Raw genomic sequence first — 18651 nt, 5'->3', positions numbered from 1 at the left:
CATACTAACCCACCCTCATTTTTCTTCATCCAAGTCATTTATAAAAATCACAAAGAATGGACTTCCCAAAGCAGATCCCTGCAGAACACCACAAGTCACTAACAACCAGACAGAATACATTCTATCTACAACCATCCTCTGCCTTCTGTGACCAATTCTGAATCCACACTTCTAACTTTCTCTGGTTCCCATGCCCCTGACTTTTTGAATGAGCTTACCATGGGAAAACATGTCGAACACCTCACTAAAAAAATCATATACACCACATCCACTGTTCTACCTTCATTAATTTATTTTATAACTTCCATGAAGAAATCAATCAGGCATGACCTGCCCCTCACAAGGCCATGCCGACCACAAATATTCCAACTATGTTTCTTCAAATACATGTAAATTCACTCCAGTAATTTGCTCACTACTGAAGCAAGATTCACAGTTCTATGAATATTTTTTTGCATAAATGAGTAACATTTGCAACCCTCCAAATTTCTGGTCCTACTCCTATAGCCAGTGAGGATGCAAAGAACATCAACAAACATGCAAAATATTTTTCCCTCACTTCCTGAAGTACCCTGGGGTATATCTTATCTGGCCTCAGGGAGTTATTGACCCTAACATTTTACAGAAGTTCCAACACATCCTCTTTCTTGACATGGACATGTTTCAGTGCATTAGCCTGTTCTATGCTGTCATCACACTCATCGAAGTCCTTCTCACTAGGGAATACTGAATCAATGTATTCATTAGGGACCTCACCTACATCCTCCAACTTCAACTCATCTCCTCTTTTATCTCTAATCAGTTCTACCCTCACTGTAGTCATCTTCCTGTCCTTTATGTATGTGTAAATTTCCTTGAGGGCTTTCCTTAATATTATTCACCAAGGCTTTCTCATGTCACCTAAATCCCTTCTTAAGATTCTTCGTGACTAATGGTTCCTTTACCCTAACACCCTTTTAATGGCTTAGTGGGACAAACCTATGCAGAACCCCATGTAAGGGCTTCCTAAATAAACTCCACATTTCTTTTGTACATTTCCCTGAGTATATATGTCACAATTTGTGCTCCCAAGATCCTGCCTAATAACATCATAATTCACCCTCCCCCAATTAAATACTTTCCATAACATCTGCTCCTGCCCAAAGTTATGCTAAAGGTAAGGTATTTGACATCATTGTCTCAGGGCTGCACACCACTGAGAGATCTGTGGTCTGACTAAGTTCATCACCTCATACCAGATCCAGTATGGCCTTTTCACTCATCGGCCAGTCTACATATTGTGTCAAGAATCTTTTCTAGACTCATTTACAACATTCCTGTAAGAGAATGAGTGCCTGAGACCCAGCAGTCTACTCGGTGGGTAGGGGGCTTTGTGCAAGCCTTTGTCCTCATTAATCAACTGAAGGAGGACGGTAGATGATTATTTCCTCACCAGTGTTTTAGTCTCCTCTGCTTTTAGGTGTCTTGTGAAACATTAAGGACATCCATGAAGCCAAGGGCTGACTTTCTAGAACAGGATACGATTGGCTCAGTTGATGCAGTTTTCCTTTTGGAGTTAGCAGATTATTCGTTCAAGTCCCAGATCAGTGTGTTAGTTGACAAAGGAGAATGATACTTTAATACAGTACTGAGAGACAATTCATTACTGAATATATTGTCTTTTGTCTCGAACACAGCAACTTGGTTGATGTTTATGTATTATACTTGTAAGGTTAATCGAGGTTCAGATTTTAACTGACAGATTAAACCTGCGAAGTGTATTGCTCTATAATTAACCAGTCACACAGTAAGTATAATGTAAAAATATAGGTTTAATATACCAACAGCAGAAAGCTCTGTCTCATGATTATCTCATCAATAACTAAAACAACCGTCTAAATGTAGTTTGCTGAATGTAGCAATAGTCCCAGAAATATGAAGAAACAAATCTTCAGACAGAAGGCATATAAGGTGACACTAGGACAAATGACCAACATTTGATGGTGTACAGAAACTATAAGTGGTGTTGTTCTTTATTACACTCGATCTTTTTGGTGAAGAGTACTCTTCAAGTAGCCTATGTCCATACATTTCAGGCAGTTATCTCAATTCATAGATGGCATACACTGCCACTACACTGGCACAAAAGATGACAGCCAGACTGAGGGCTTTATCAGGAGCTAAGTATCTAAGCAAAATCCAAACTGGGCGCAGTGAGAAGCACACTGAAGATTCAATCCAACTGGACAACATAGTTGTCAATGCAATGATCAGTCTGCTGGAGGAACTCAGTCAATTGAGCAGAATCTGTGGGAGAAAATGAACCACAATGCATTGAGTTGGAACCGTGCATCAGGACTCTGTCTTCATGACTGACAATAATGTAGATATTCACAGAATCGGAAAGCTTAAATCCAGAAGGCCTAGATTTATGGTAAAAGAGGAAAGACTTAAAGGTGGTCTGAGGGGCAAGATTTCATATAGAAGTTTGTGGACATGTTGAATGAGCCGTCAAAGGACAAGGAAAGGCGGGTACAATTATAATGTTTAGCTCATAAGACCATAAGACATTGGAGCAGAATTAGGCTACGCCCCATCAAGTTTGCTCTGCCTTTCATCATGGCTGATTTATGATCCCTCTCTACTCAATTTTCCTTCCTTTTCCTGATTTGTCCTGGTAACCTTAGAAGCCCCAACTAACTAAGAACCTATTACCCTCTGCTTTAAATATATTCAATCTCTTGGCCACCACAGCCATCCAGAGAGATGACTTCCACAGATTCATCACTCTCTGGATAAAGAAACTCTTTTTCATTTCTGTTGTAAATGAATGTCCCTCAGTTCTGATGCTACGCCCTCTGGTCCTAGACTGACCCACTAGAGGAAACTTCCTCCCTACTTCCAATCTGTCTAGGGCTTTCAATATTCAAGAAGTTTCAATGGGATCCCCCCACATTTTTCTAAACTGGCTCAAGCTGCTAGCTCAGCGATCCCCAACCACTGGGCCACGGACTGGTACCGGGCCGCGAAGAAATGATATGAATGAGCTGCACCTTTCCTTATTCCCTATCACGCACTGTTGAACTTGAACATAGGGTTGCCAACTGTCCCGTATTTGCCGGGACATCCCGTATATTGGGCTAAATTGGTTTGTCCCATACGGTACCGCCCTTGTCCCGCATTTCCTCTGCTAAGGTAGAGCGTTCTTATGAAACCGTTCGTGCAAAATGGCATAAAGTGAAGAAGCAATTACCATTAATTTATATGGGAAAAATTTTTGAGCGTTCCCAGACCCAAAAACTAATCTACCAAGTCATACCAAATAACACATAAAGCCTAAATAGAAATAATGTATGCACAGTGTAGTCGGAAAGATTAAGCAAAAACCGATTTGTGGGGAAAAAAATCGGCATGTACATGCATGCGCACATTACACATGCGCACACAGGTGCCCTCGCAAGGCTTCATGGTCATGGTAGTCTTTCTCGGGGTAAACACAAGTGTCCCGTATTTGACTGTTACTTTTGTCCCTTATTTGGGAGTGAGAAAGTTGGCAACCCTAAAAAGGATTTAAAATGAGTGGATTGGGACAATTTGTTTTATGGGAAGAATGTAATAGAGAAATGGAGGTCATCTAAAGGTGAAATTCTGAGAGAACAGAATCTTTATGTTCCTGTTAGGTTGAAAGGAAAGGTTGAAAGTTTGAGAGAGCCATGGTTTTCAAGGGATATTGGAAACTTGGTTCTGAAAAAGAGAGATATCTACTAAAAATATAGGCAGCATGGAGTAAATGAGGTGCTCGAGGAATATAAAGAATGTAAAAAGAATCTTAAGAAAGAAATTAGAAAAGCTAAAAGAAGATACGAGGTTGCTTTGGCAACTAAGGTGAAAATAAATCCCAAGGGTTTCTACCATTATATTAATAGCAAAAGGATAGTGAGGGATAAAATTGGTCCCTTATAGAATCAGAGTGGACAGCTATGTGTGGAGCCAAAAGAGATGGAGGAGAGTCTAAACAATTTCTTTTCTTTGGTATTCACTAAGGAGAAGGATATTGAATTGTGTATGACAAGGGAAACGGGTAGGGAAGTTATGGAAACTATGGTGATTAAAGAAGAGGAAGTACTGGAGCTTTTAAGGAATACAAAAGTGTATAAGTCTCTAGGTCCTGACAGGATATTCCCTAGGACCTTGAGAGAAGTTAGTGTGGAAATAGCAGGGGCTCTGACAGAAATATTTCAAATGTCATTAGAAACAGTGATGGTGCTGGAGGATTGCCATATTGCTCAGGTTATTCCATTGTTTAAAAAGGGTTCTAAGAGTAAGCCTAGCAATTATCGGGCTGTGAGTTTGACATCAGTGGTGGGTAAATTGATGGAAAGTATTCTTAGAGATGGCATATATAATTTTCTGGATGGACAGAGTCTGATTAGGAAAAGTCAACATGGATTTGTGCGGGGAAGGTCATGTTTGACAAATCTTACTAAATTTTTTGAAGAGGTTACTAGGAATGTTGATGAGGGTAAAGCAGTGGATGTTGTCTATATGGACTTCAATAAGGCTTTTGACAAGGTCCCATATGGAAGGGTGGTTAGGAAGGTTCAATCGTTAGGTATTAATATTGAAGTAGTAAAATGGATTCAGCAGTGGCTGGATGGGTGACGCCAGAGAGTAGTGGTGGATAACTGTTTGTCATATTGGAGGCCGGTGACTAGTGGTGTGCGTCAGAGATCTGTACTGGGTCCAATGTTATTTGTCATATACATTAATGATCTGGATGATGGGGTGGTAAATTGGATAAGTATGCAGATGATACGAAGATAGGTGGAGTTGTGGCTAATGAAGTAGGTTTTCAAAGCTTGCAGAGAGATTTAGGCCAGTTAGAAGAGTAGGCTGAAAGATGGCAGATGGAGTTTAATGCTGATAAATGTGAGGTGCTACATTTTGGTAGGACTAATCAAAATAGGACATACATGGTAAATGTTAGGGCATTGAAGAATGCAGTGAAACATAGGTATCTAGGAATAATGGTGCATAGTTCCCTGAAGGTGGAATCTCATGTGGGTAGGGTGGTGAAGAAAGCTTTTGGTATGCTGGCCTTTATAAATCAGAGTATTGAGTATAGGAGTTGAGATGTGATGTTGAAATTGTACAAGACTTTGGTGAAGCCAAATTTGGAGTATTGTGTACAGTTTTGGTCACCAAATTATAGGAAAGATGTCAACAAAATAGAGAGAGTACAGAGAAGATTTACTAGAATGTTACCTGGGTTTCATCGCCTAAGTTACAGAGAAAGGTTGAACAAGTTGGGTCTTCATTCTTTGGAACGTAAAAGGTTGAGGGGGGACTTGATAGAGGTATTTGAAATTATGAGGGGGATAGATAGAGTTGACGTGGATAGGCTTTTTCCATTGTGAGTGGGGGAGATTCAAACAAGAGGACATGAGTTGAGAGTCAAAGGGCAAAAGTTCAGGGGTAGCTTGAGGGGGAACTTCTTTACTTAGAGAGTGGTAGCTGTATGGAACGAGTTTCCAGCAGAAGTGGTTGAGGCAGTTTCGATGTTGTCATTTAATGTTAAATTGGATAGCTATATGGACAGGAAAGGAATGGAGGGTTATGGGCTGAATGCAGGTCGGTGGGACTAGGTGAGAATAAGAGTTCGGCACGGACTAGAAGGGCCGAGATGGCCTGTTTCCGTGCTGTAATTGTTATATGGTTATATAACTGTAAAAGACATGTTGAAGTGAGATTAACCCTACTTGAACACAACCCACCCCCCGGTCGGCCGGTCCACAAGAATATTGTCACTATTACACCGGTCCGCGGTGCAAAAAAGGTTGGGGACCCTTGTGCATGCTAACTTTAGGCAATCCTGCACAAGAACTCCCAAATCTGTTTGTACTTCTGATTTTTTGAATATTTCCCTGTTTAGAAAATAGTCTGCGGCCTTTATTCCTTCTACCAAAGTGCATGACCATACACTTCCCTACCATCTTCCACTTCTTTGCCCATTCTCCCAATCTGTATGAGTCCTTCTGCAAACTCCCTGCTTCCTCAACACTACCTACCCCTCCACCTATTTTTTATCATCTGCTAACTTGGCCACAAAGCCATCAATTTCGTCATCCTAATCATTTACATATAACATGAAAAGAAGCGGTCCCAATACTGAACCCTGCATGGATCAACACTTGACACCAGCAACCAAACAGAATAGGCCCCCCTTATTCAGATTCTTTGCCTCCTGGCAAACAGACAACCACCTATTCATGCTCGATCTTTACTGTAATACCATGGACTCTTATCTTGTTAAGCAGCCTTGTCAAATGCTTTCTGAAAATCCAAGTGAACAATGTGCACTGACTCTCTTTTGTCTAATCTGCCTGTTATTTCCTCAAAGAATTCCACCAGATTTGTCAGTCAAGATTTCCCCTTAAGGAAACCATGGTGACTTTTTCCTGTTTTCCTGTTTTATCATGTGCCCCTAAGTACCCCAAAATGTCATCCTTAAAAATGGACTCCAACATATTGAAGTCAGGCTAACTGGCCTATAATTTTTTTTCTGCTGCCTCCTTCCTTTCTTAAAGAGTGGAATGACATTTACAATTTTCCACTCTTACAGAACCATTCCAGAATCTAGTGAAACTTTCCAGAATCTAATGCCTCGACAATCTCTTCAGCGAGCTCTTTCAGAATCCCTGGGTGTAGTCCATTTGGTCCAGTTGACTTGCCTACCTTCAAAACTTTCAGCTTCCTAAACACCTTCTCTTTAGTAATAGCAACTACACTCACTTCTGCCCTTCAGACTCTTGAATTTCTGACTTGCTGCCAGTGTCTTCCACAGTGATTACTGATGCAAACTACTTATAAGATTTGCCTGCCATTTCTTTGTTTCCCATTAGCACCTCTACAGCGTCATTTTCCTGTGGTTAATATCAACTCTTGCCTCTCTTTTATTCTTTATATATCTGGAAAAAAATTTGGTTTCCCTTTGATATTTTTGGCTAGCTTATCATCATTTCATCTTTCCTCTCTTTGTGGTTTTTTTAGTTGCCTTCTGTTAGTTTTTCAAAACTTCTTACTATTGTTTGCTATATTGCTTGCCCTCTCTTTTGCTTTTATGCTTTCTTTGACTTTCCTCGGCACCCAATGGTTGCCTCATCCTCTCTTTAGAATACTTATTCATCTTTGGGATACATGTATCCTGCACATACTGATTTGTCCCCAGGAACTCCAACCATTGTTGCCCTGCAGTCAATCCTGCCTGTGTAACCTTCATATCAACTTTGACGAGCTCCTCTTCCATGCCTCTGTAATTCCTCTTACTCCACAATAATACTGATACATCTGACTTAATATTCTTCCTCTCAAACTGAAGGGTGGATTTTATCATATTATGATCACTGCCTCCTAACAGTTCCTTTATCTTAATTATGACAGATTATTTGCACAATACCCATTCCAGACTTGCCCTTGTCCTAGTGGTCTTAACCACAAGCTGCTCTACAAAGCCATCTCACAGGCATTCTGCAAATTCACTCTCTTGTGATCCTGAACCAATCTGATTTTCCCAGTCTAACTGCATATTGAAATTCCCCATGACAATGATAACATTGCCCTTATTGCATGCCTTTCCTATTTCCCATTGAAATTTATATCCCACTCAGTGGCTTCTGTTCGGGGGTCTGTATATAACTCTCACTAAGGTGTTTTTATCCTTGCAGTTTCTTAACTCGATCCACAAGGATTCTACATCTTCTGATTCTATGTCACTTCTTTTTAAGGATTTGATTTCATTTTTTACCAACAAAGCCATCCCACCCTTTCTGCCTTCCTGCCTGTCCTTTCGATACAAATTATGCTCTTATATGTTAACATCTCTACTATGATCTTCTTTCAACCACGACTCTGTCATGCCCACTACGTCATACCTGCCAATCTCTAACTGCACTACAGGATCAGAATCAGAATCAGGTTTATTATCACCAGGATGTGTCATGAAATTTGTTAACTTAGCAGCAGCTGTTCAATGCAATACATAATATATTAAAAAAACTCAAAATAAAATAACAATAATAATAAATAAATAAGTCAATTACAGTGTACGTATATTGAATAGAAAAAATAATAATCAATAAACAAGTAAATCAATTACGTATATTGAATAGATTTTAAAAAACGTGCAAAAACAGAAACGCTGTATACTAAAAAAAAGTGAGGTAGTGTCCAAAGATTCAATGTCCATTTAGGAATTGGATGGCAGAGGGGAAGAAGCTGTTCCTGAACCACTGAGTGTGTGCCTTCAGGCTTCTGTACCTCCTACCTGATGGTAACAATGAGAAAAGGGCATGGTCAATTGCATAATGAATTGAATGAACTAAACTGATGAACTGAAAACAGAAATGGGCGTGGATTGAATCAAACTGAGCGAAGGACAAACACAAAAGGTGAGGATGTACGTAGCTGATGTGACAGTTTAACCTTCAAATCATCAATTCTTACACCATGGAAAGAGTGAGCATAGCAACAAGACACAAGGTGGTCATCCTGTACTAGCAAGGTCTCCCCCAAACAGTATTATGTGGCAGACAGGAGCTTCAAGGTATGCTGTCCAAGATTTCGTGAAGAGCCATGAAGAAATGAGCAAGGTCGAGAACCCGAAACTCAGTGGTCAGCCACAGAAACTGAGTGCAACAAATGAGAGATACTTCAAACATCAACCTCCCTTCTAAATTGGAAGGAGTCCAGCACTGTTTTTAACTCTGAACTCACAGAAATCACTGGAATCCAAGTGCATCCCTCTGCAGTCTGGAGAAGTCTTGTCAGAAGTGATCTTCATCGAGGTGTTGCTAGCAGAATGCCATTCCTCTGAAGTGGAAACAAAGTCAAGAGACTCCCTAAATACAAAAATACAAGGATTGAGGTACTGAACAATGGCAGCAAGTACTCTGAACTGATGATTCAAAGTTTGAAATTTTTGGCTCAAACAGGAGGCAGCTTGCCTCTAGAAGAGCTGGAGAGTGCTAAATGCATGTGTGTCTGTAGTCAACCATGAAGCATGGCGGAGCTTCCCTGCAGGTTTGGGGCTGCATTTCTGCAAATGGAGTTGGTGATTTGATCAGAATTAATGTTACCCTCAATGCTGAGAAATACAAACAGATTCTTATCCATCATGCAGTAACAGCAGGGGGGCATCTGATTGGTTCGAACTACATCTGCAGCAGCACAATAACCCCACATGCACAGCCAAGATCATAAAAAAAACTGTCTTCAGTGAATGGAGAACAGGAGTTCTGCAACAGATGGTATGGCCTCCACAGAGCTTTGATCTCAAAATCATCAAACCTATCTGGAATTACCTGGAGAGACAGAAGCAAGCGAGATAGCCAAAGTCTGCAGAAGAAATGTGGCAAGTTCTCGAATATGGTTGGAAAAACCCACCAGCTAATGTTCTGTACCTAAGAGAATTGATGCAGTTTTAAAGGTAAATGGTAGTCACACCAAATATTGATCTGTTTTAGTTTTTTAAAACTGTTTACTGCTCTTTATAGGAATTTATTTGATATTTAGAAACTTTCCATTTCATTTCTTTGAAAGCATCTTTGCTTTACAGAATTTTTTCATGTGCCTAAGATTTTTGCACAGTACTGTTGCTGTATTAAATTCTACACGCCATTTTCCAATTCCCTTTCCCAGCTTGTCCGGATCCCACCGCAAGCTTTGATAGCCTTCCTTGTGTCCACTACACCCCCAATCTTGGTGTCATTTTCAGACTTGCTGATCCAGTTTAACACATTATCATCCAGATCACTGATCTAGAGGACAACGAACCCAGCACCGATCCCTGCAGCACACCACAAATCACAGGCCTCCAGTCAGTGAGACAATCATCTACTACCACTGTCCTCATTCTCCAGAAGTTATCCAGCTTTTTTTAATGAGGCAAATGTAGTTGCAGTCAATAAATAATCGAACTTGCTTTTCTGGAATAAATTTAATTATGTGGTAAGTTCCAAGTCATAGTGAGATTCAGCACAAAAAACAGGACTTTTAGTTTCTGGATTGACCTTCAATACTAATTCTAATATTGGCCAAAAAGGAAAGAAGGGGGAGATAAGAGTCAGTTATCTTGATGAAGTCATTATTTTTGCCTCATTATATCCTCTAGAGCTTTATTTATTTTGATTTTCTCAATCAGATTTGCATATTTTCTTTCTTTTTACATTCTAGAATTTTACATTTCTTTTAAGACCTGTTTTGCATTATTCCTCTCTTTAACAACAAAATACTTTCGAATGACTTTGCAAACACATTTCCAGGAAGAGGAAGGGAATTTGTGCAGTCAACTGAGATGTGCTCAGTACTATTTGCAACACATCTCTATAGGAAGATAATGCGTGCTTCTGAAGGGTCCCATTCTGAAATGTCGACAGTATTCTTTTCCATAGATGCCGCCTGGCCTGCTGAGATCCTCCTGTATTTTCTGTGTGTTGCTTGGAAGATAATGTGGGAAGCTGAATTTTCATGTGAAAAAACAAAAAAAAAGCTATCCTTCAATATTCTGAGTTCTGAAGGTGGCTGGGAGAATTTATCAGATTCTGTAGAAAGTTAATTAAATACGCTGAATCATATCTTCCTTACAAAAAGAAATCTTAGCTTCTTATCTATATTTGCTTTGTTCATTATTATTAATGTATCAGCATAGTTCCTCTATTTACATTTGTAGATTAACATTTCTATTTTCATAATCTTTCATTTTATTAGTAATTTATAGATTTTGTTTTTAGATCAAGTTACAGTGGCAAAACTTTATTAAATAAGTTCTGCCTGTCTTCTTGAAGAAAATGGATTTTGCTCCATTATTTTCCATTGTGTATTGATTTTTTTTACCCGTTAATTGTTAAATTTGGTGATCTTTCTGCTTTCTCAGATAACTAAGCATTACATTGGATTTTTGTTGCTATTCTTCATGAACAGTCATGAATGCATTGCCATTTGAAATAATCTATCACTGTCAGGATCCAATTGATTCTGCACTGCACGGTCATCTAAATCAGGTTTTGCTTGAGGCAAAGTAGTCAACTCACAAACTGGACATTAGAAATCGTTGCCAAGGAAACAGAACCAGTCCTTTATTCTGGTTGGATGATAAAATACTTAGGCAGATGTGTTTTAAGTATTAAAATATTGGTAACATTTTTGATCGTTTTTTTACCTTTCTTTAATGAAATCATGGGTGTGGCTAAATGGGAAGAATCAGTTTGGAATTGAGAATAAATTGAATTTGTTAGTATTTCTGTGTCTCTTACCCCAGCTTCATAACTCATGCATCCTCTGAAGTCACTGTAATTATTTAATTGGTAATCCAATCAACTAAGTGGTATCCTTGAGGTAGAAACCACAGGCAGGGAGACAATTTTGACCATTAAAGCAAAGACTGAAGAAATCTCTGTCCAGAATTTAACTAACTGAGGAGGTGAAGGAAGGTAAGATACAAGAAAACCCAGAAGTAGGTAAAGAAGATATTTGGAAAGATGTGAAAGCCTTCAACAGGGTTCTGCAGAGATTTCAGATAAAGGATTTCAACCCAAAACATCAATCGTCCATTTACCTCCATGGATGCTACATGACCTACTCAGTTTCTTTAACTTATTGTTTCCAGCATCTTCAGCCCTTTGTATCTCCAGAAAAGATTTAAGACCATAAGATATAGTAGAAGAATTAGACCATTTGGCCCATCGAGTCTACACCACTATTTCTTAATAGCTGATCCAATTTTTCTCTCAACCCCAGTCTTCTGCCTTTTCCCTGTATCCCCTCATGCCCTGACCAATCAAGAATCTATCAACTTCTGCCTTAAATATACATAAAGACTTGGCCTCCACAGCTGCCTATGGCAAAGAATTCCACAGGTTGATTGCTCTCTGGCTAAAGAACTTCCTCCTCATCTCTGTTCCTTCTCATCTCAGCCCCTCTATTCTGAGGCTGTGTTCTCTGGTCCTAGACTCTTCCATCATAGGAAACATCCTCACCACTTCCACTATATCAAGACTTCTCACCATTCAATGGCCTTCAGTGAGGTCAACCATCAGTATTCTGAATTACAATGAATACAGGCCCAGAGCCATCAAATGCTCTTCCTATGAAAAGCTGCTTCATGAACCTCTTTTGAACTCCCTCCAGTGTCTGTACATCCTTTGCAAGATAAGGGACCTAAAACTGCTCACAATACTCCAAGTGAGGGCTCATAGTGTTTTATAAAGTCTTAACATTACATCCTTGTTTTTATATACTCGTCCTCCTGATGTGAATGTTAAAATTGTATTTGCCTTCCTTACTACAGACTCAACCTGCAAATTAACCTTTAGGGAATCCTGCACAAGGACTCCAAAGTCCCTTTGCACTGCAGATTTTTCTATTTTCTCTTCATTTGGAATATAGTCATTCCTTTCATTCCTTCTACCAAAGTACATGACCATACACTTGCTGACACTGTATTCCATCTGCCATTTCTTTGCCCATTAAACTAATCTGTCTAAATCCATAAGACCATAAGACATAGGAGCATAATTAGGCCATTTGGCCCATCAAGTCTGCTCCGCCATTCAACCATAGCTGATCCTTTTCTTTCGATCTCCTCCTCAACCCCAGTTCCCAACCTTCTCCCTGTAACCTTTGATGTCATGTCCAAACAAGAACCTATCAATCTCTCCCTAAATACACCCAACAAACGGGCCTCCACAGCTGCATGTGGCACCAAATTCCACAAATTCACTACCCTTTGGCTAAAGAAATTTCTCCGCATCTCTGTTTGAAAGGGCGCCTCCTAATCCTGAGGCTGTGCCTTCTTGTCCTAGACTCTCCCACCATGGGAAACATCCTTTCTACATTTACTTTGTCTAGACTTTTCAACATTTGAAAGGTTTCAATGAGATCCCCCTCATCCTTCTGAATTCCAGCCAGTACAGACATAGCGCCATCAAATTTTCCTCATATGATAACCCTTTCATTCCCAGAATCATCTTTGTGAACCTCGTCCAAATCCAGCATATCTTTTCTAAGATGAAGGGCCCAAAACTGTTCACAATTCTCAAGGTGAGGCTTCACCAGTGCCTTATAAAGCCTCAGTATCACATCCTTGCTCTTATATTCTAGACCTCTTGAAATGAATGCTAACATGGCGTTTACTTCCTTACCACCGATTCAACCTGCAAGTTAACCATTACGGTGTTCTGCACAAGGACTCCAAAATCCCTTTGCATCTCAGATCTTTGGATTTTCTCCCTGTTTAGAAAATAGTCTGCATATTTGTTTCTACTACTAAAGTGCATGACCATGCATTTTCCAACATTGTATTTCATTTGTACTTTCTTGCCCATTCTCCTAATCTGTCTAAGTCCTTCTGCATCCTATTTCCTCAACACTACCTGCCCCTCCACCAATCTTCATATCATCTGCAAACTTGACAACAAAGCCATCTATTCCATCATCTAAATCATTTATATATAGCATAAAAAGTGGTCCCAACACCGACCCCTGCAGACTCCACTAATCACTGGTAACCAGCGAGAAAAAGATCCTTTTATTTTCTCTGGCTGCCTCCTACTAATCAGCCAATGCTCTAACCATGTTAGTAACTTTCCTGTAATACCATGGACTCTTAACTTGATAAGCAGCCTCATGTGTGGCACCTTGTCAAAGGTCTTCTGAAAGTCCAAATATGCAACATCCACTGCATCCCCTTTATCTATCGTACTTGTAATCTCCTCAAGGAATTCCAACAGGTTCATCAGGCAGGATTTTCCCTGAAGGAAAGCATGCTGACTTCATTCTATCTTGTCCTGTGTCACCAAGTACTCCATCACCTCATCCTTAACAATTGACTCTACATCTTCCCAACCACCAAGGTCAGGCTAACTGGTCTATAATTTCCTTTCTGCTGCTTTCCTCCTTTCTTAAAGAGTGGAGTGACGTTTGCAATTTTTCAGTCCTCTGGCACCATACCAGAGTCCAATGATATTTGAAAGATCATTTCTAATGCCGTCACAATCTCAAACGCTACCTTTCAAAACTCCAGGGTGCATTTCCTCTTGTCCAGGTGACTTATGTACCTTTAGGTCTTTCAGCTTTTTGAGCACCTTCTCTCTTGTAACAGTAACTGCACCCACTTCTCTTCCTTCACACACTACAATATCAGGTGTACTGCTAGTGTCTTCCACAGTGAAGACTGATGCAAAATATTCATTTAGTTCATCAGCCATTTCCTTGTCCCCCATTATTATTTCTCCTGCCTCATTTTCTAGCAGTCCTAAATCCACTCTCATTTCTCTTTTATTTTTACTTTCTATTTTGATATTATTTGCTAGTTTACTTTCATATTTCATCCTTCCCCTTCTAATGAGTTTTTTAATTGCTCTCTGTAGGTTTTTAAAAACTTCCCAATCCTCTACCTTCTCATTGCTGTTTGCTTTGTTGTATGCCCTTTCTTTTGCTTTTACAATAGCTTTGACTTCCCTTGTCAGCCACGGTTGTACTATTTTACCATTTGAGTACTTCTTCATTTATGGAAGACACATGATCTTACATCCTGCATCTTCCTCATTTTCCCCAGTAATACACGTAATTGCTGCTCTGCTGTCATCCCTGCCAGTAGTCCTTTTGTAGTCTCCCTATTTCTTCAAATCTATCTGCCCCTTGACCTATCTTCATATTATCTGCAAACTTTGGAATAAAGTAATCAATTCCATCATCCAAATCATTGTCATATAACGTAAAAAGAATCCGTTCCAACACAGACACCTGTGGAACACCACCAGTCACCAGCAGCCAACCAGATAAGCCTCCCTTTCAGCCCGAAACATCGACAGTACCTCTTCCTAGAGATGCTGCCTGGCCTGCTGCGTTCACCAGCAACTTTGATGTGTGAAGCCTCCCTTTATTCCCATTCTTTGCCCTCTGCCAATCAGCCACTGCTTTATCCATGCTAGAATCTTTCCAGTAATACCATGAATTCCAACAGATTTGTAAGGCAAGATTTTCCCACACGGAAACGGTGCTGACTGTAGGCTATTTTATCATGTGCTTTCAATTGCCCTGAGATCTCATCCTTAAAAGTCAGCTCCAACATATTCCCAACCACTGAGGTCTGCTTAATTGCCTGTGTTTTCATTACTACTACCTCTTTCTCTTCTAGAAGAGTGGAGTAACATTTACAATTTTCCAGTCTACAAGAGCCATTCCAAAACATATTGGTTCTTGAATGATTATTATTATTGCCTCAATGATCTTTCCAGCTACCGCTTACAAAACACTGGGGTGTACACCATCTGGTCAAGGTGACTTATCTACCTGCTGGCCTTTCAGTTTCCCAAGAATCTTCTCTCTAGTTATGGTAACTTCACACACTTCGTGAGTCCTGACACCTGTAACTTTGTTCTGCCCCATTACTACCTTTTCAGCATCATTCTCCAGTGGTCTGACATCCATTCTCGCCTCTCTTTTACACTTTATGTATCTGAAAAAACTTTTAGTATCCTCTTTAATATTATTGGCTAGCTTTCTTTTGTATTCTATCTCCATCCGCTAATTTTTGCTCCATTATATGCCCACTCTTTGGCTTTGACTTCTCTTGTTAGCCACAGCTGTTATCTTTCCTTTAGAATACTTCTTCCTCTTTGGGACGTATATATCTTGTGCCTCCCAAATTCCTTCCAGAAATTCCAGCCATTGCCACACCGCCCTCGTCTCTGCCAGTGTTCTTTTCCTATCATTTCTGGCCAGCTCCCCTCTGATGGCCCTATAATACCCTTTACTCCACTGTAATACTGATGCATTTGACTTTAGCTTCTCCTTCTCAAATTTCAGGATGATTTTTTTCATTTTATGATCACTTGCTCCCTAAGGATTCTTTTACCTTAAGGTCTGTTCCCCAGGGCACCACTGCTCAATACAAGAGGATATGGCTTTAAGGTAAAGGGTGGGAAGTTCAAGGTGGATATTAGAGGAAGAGTTTTTACTCAGAGAATGGTTGGTGCCTGGAATGCACTGCCTGAGTCAGTGGTGGAGGCAGATACACCAGTGAAATTTAAGAGACTACTAGACAAGTATATGGAGAAATTTAAGGTGGGGGTTATATGGGAGGCAGGGTTTAAGGGTCGACACAACATTGTGGGCCAAAGGGCCTGTACTGTGCTGTACTATTCTGTGTTCCATGTTCTATGTCTCTAATCTATTCTGGTTCATTGCACAACACCCAATCGAGAATAACTGATCCTCTAGTGAGCTCAAACACGAGCTGCTCTAAAAAGCCATCTCATCAGCACTCTAGAAATTGCCCCTCCTGGAATCCAGCAACAACCTGATTTTCCTAATCTATCTGCATATTGAAGTCCCCCATGACTATTGTAACATTGCCCTTTTGATTTCCATTTTCTATCTCCCATTGTAATTTGTCAGCCACATACTTACTACTGATTGGAGGTCTGTATATAACTCCCATTAGAGTTTTTTTTCACCCTTGCAGTTCCTTAGCTCAATCGACAATGATTCGACACCTTCTGCCCCAAGTCACTTCTTTATAATGATTTGATTGCATTTTTTACCAACAGGGCAACGCCGCCCCCTCTGCCTTCCTACCTGTCCTTTCAATACAATGTGAAATCCTTGGACATTATGCTCCCAGTTATAATCTTCTTTCAGTCATGATTCAGTCATGCCCTCAACATCATACCTGTCAATCTGCAACTGTGCTACAAGTTCAGCTACCTTATTCTGTATTCAAATACAACACCTTCAGTCCTGTATTCACTCTTTTCGATTTTGTCTGCCAACGTTGCAACTCATTCTGTTGACTTCAATTTTTCCCTATCAACTGCCTACCTCTCTACATATTGCCTCTGTTTGTAAACCAACTATCTCACCTTCAGCACTATTATCCGCTTTTCCTGTGATCCTCTTGTGTTGAAATGTAGCTCAGGACACTAGTCGTACCACACTCAACCTTCTGACTCCTAACTTTGTCTGAGTTCTTACCAGCATTTGCCTCCTCAGCCTCTCCACTAACTGTTCTGACTCTGGTTCCTATCCCTCTTCAACTCTAGTTTAAACTCCACTGTGCAACATTAACAAAACTTCCTGCTATGATATTAGACCCCATCAGTTCAGGTGCAAACCGTCCCTTCTGTATAAGTCCCACCTTTCCTGGAAGAGAGACCAATGATCTAAAAGTCTTATGCCCACCCTCCTACACCAACTCCTTCACCATGTACTAAACTGTATAATATTCCTATTTCTGGCCTCACTAGCACCTAGCATGGGTACCAGTCCTGGGTTCACAACCCTGGAGGTCCTGCTCTTTAACTTAGCACCTAACTCCGAGTCCTACCCATGTCATTGGTACCTACATGGACCACAACTTCTGACTGTTCACCCTTCCACTTAAGAATGCTGAGGACTCAATCCAAGATATCCTGGTCTCTGGAACCCAGGAGGCAACATACCATCCAGGAATCTCATTCTCGACCACAGAACCTTCTGTCCATTCCCCTAAATAACAAATCCCCTATCACCACAGTATGCTTCTTCCCTGCCCCCTGCCCTTCAGCAACACAAAGGCAGACCCAGTCCCCACTGTGACTTTCCTGTTAGTCATCCCCCCCCCACAGTATCCAAAATGATACACCTGTTGTTGAGGGGATGACCACAAGGGTACTTTGCACTGGCTCCTCAACTGCTCTCCCCTTTCTGACTGTCACCCAGTTTCCTGTGCCCTGTACCTTGGATGTAACTACCTCTCTGTGTCTTATCTATCACCCTCTCAGCCTCCCAAATGATCCGGAGTTCATCCAGTTCCAGCTCCAACTCCTGAACGCAGTTTGTTTGAAGCTGCAGCTGGATGTACTTTTCACAGTTGTAGTCATCAGGGACACTGGAGGTCTTCCTGCCTTTCTCTGATTATGTCCACTCAGACAATGGCCACTGCAGCTGCCCCTGCCTTGCTTTAATTTGCTCTTGCTAATCAATATCAGATACCGGATGGTCACTGGTCAAACCTCTTTTTCTTAAGTGACTTTGGAAACACAGATCAAATAAAGAAACTGGTTTGTTCTTAAACTGAAGAATTTATCAGGGGATCTGATAGGAGCTATAAGGATCTAGATAGAGTGTGAAGACAGTTTCCATTGGCAGAAAGATAAAGAATAGAGTGAAAGACACTGATAAAAGGCAAAAAAAAAAGACATGAAAAGACGTTTAACCTATGCATTGAGTGTTGGGTGTGGATGGAATGCGATGGGGAAGAATGGAGGCGAATTTCAAAAGAAATTAAGTAACTACTTGAAAGGGGAAAAATGGAAGAATGTTGTGAGAGGTCAAAGGAAAGGGATTAGCTAGATTGTTCTTGACGAGCTCAATGATCTTCCATGCTACAACTGATCTGAAATTCTGTGATTTACTTCAATGCACCAGATGTGATTCATTTCTTCAAGACTCCTAACTTCTCCAAAGAATTTTAAGTAACCCCTTGACACGATAAACAAATCCTTCCATCCCTGCAGAGGAAAGCAGCTGACTTCAGTCTTTCCCTTCAATGTTATTTCCCAACCTAATATTTTCTTCTTAACAATGCTCGCAATCTTATGTTACGTAAATCTGTGGACACCATTTAAACTGAAG

General features: G+C 40.4%; 1 long non-coding RNA gene across 1 annotated transcript in view; it reads right to left on the bottom strand.

Annotated features, from left to right (window-relative positions):
• Positions 1-1879: 1879 nt before the first annotated feature.
• LOC134346319 (uncharacterized) overlaps positions 1880-18651 on the bottom strand; it is a 50625-nt gene continuing 33853 nt past the window's right edge. The window contains exons 2-3 of the long non-coding RNA XR_010017903.1: positions 8752-8847; positions 1880-2286 (exon numbers count right to left, since the gene is read on the bottom strand). This is a non-coding gene — a long non-coding RNA (uncharacterized LOC134346319). The remainder of the gene's footprint in view (positions 2287-8751; positions 8848-18651) is intronic.

Source organism: Mobula hypostoma, chromosome 5 (genome assembly GCF_963921235.1).
Source record: "Mobula hypostoma chromosome 5, sMobHyp1.1, whole genome shotgun sequence".
NCBI classification, from domain to species: domain Eukaryota; kingdom Metazoa; phylum Chordata; class Chondrichthyes; order Myliobatiformes; family Myliobatidae; genus Mobula; species Mobula hypostoma.
This window is presented reverse-complemented; position numbering and strand designations above follow the sequence as displayed.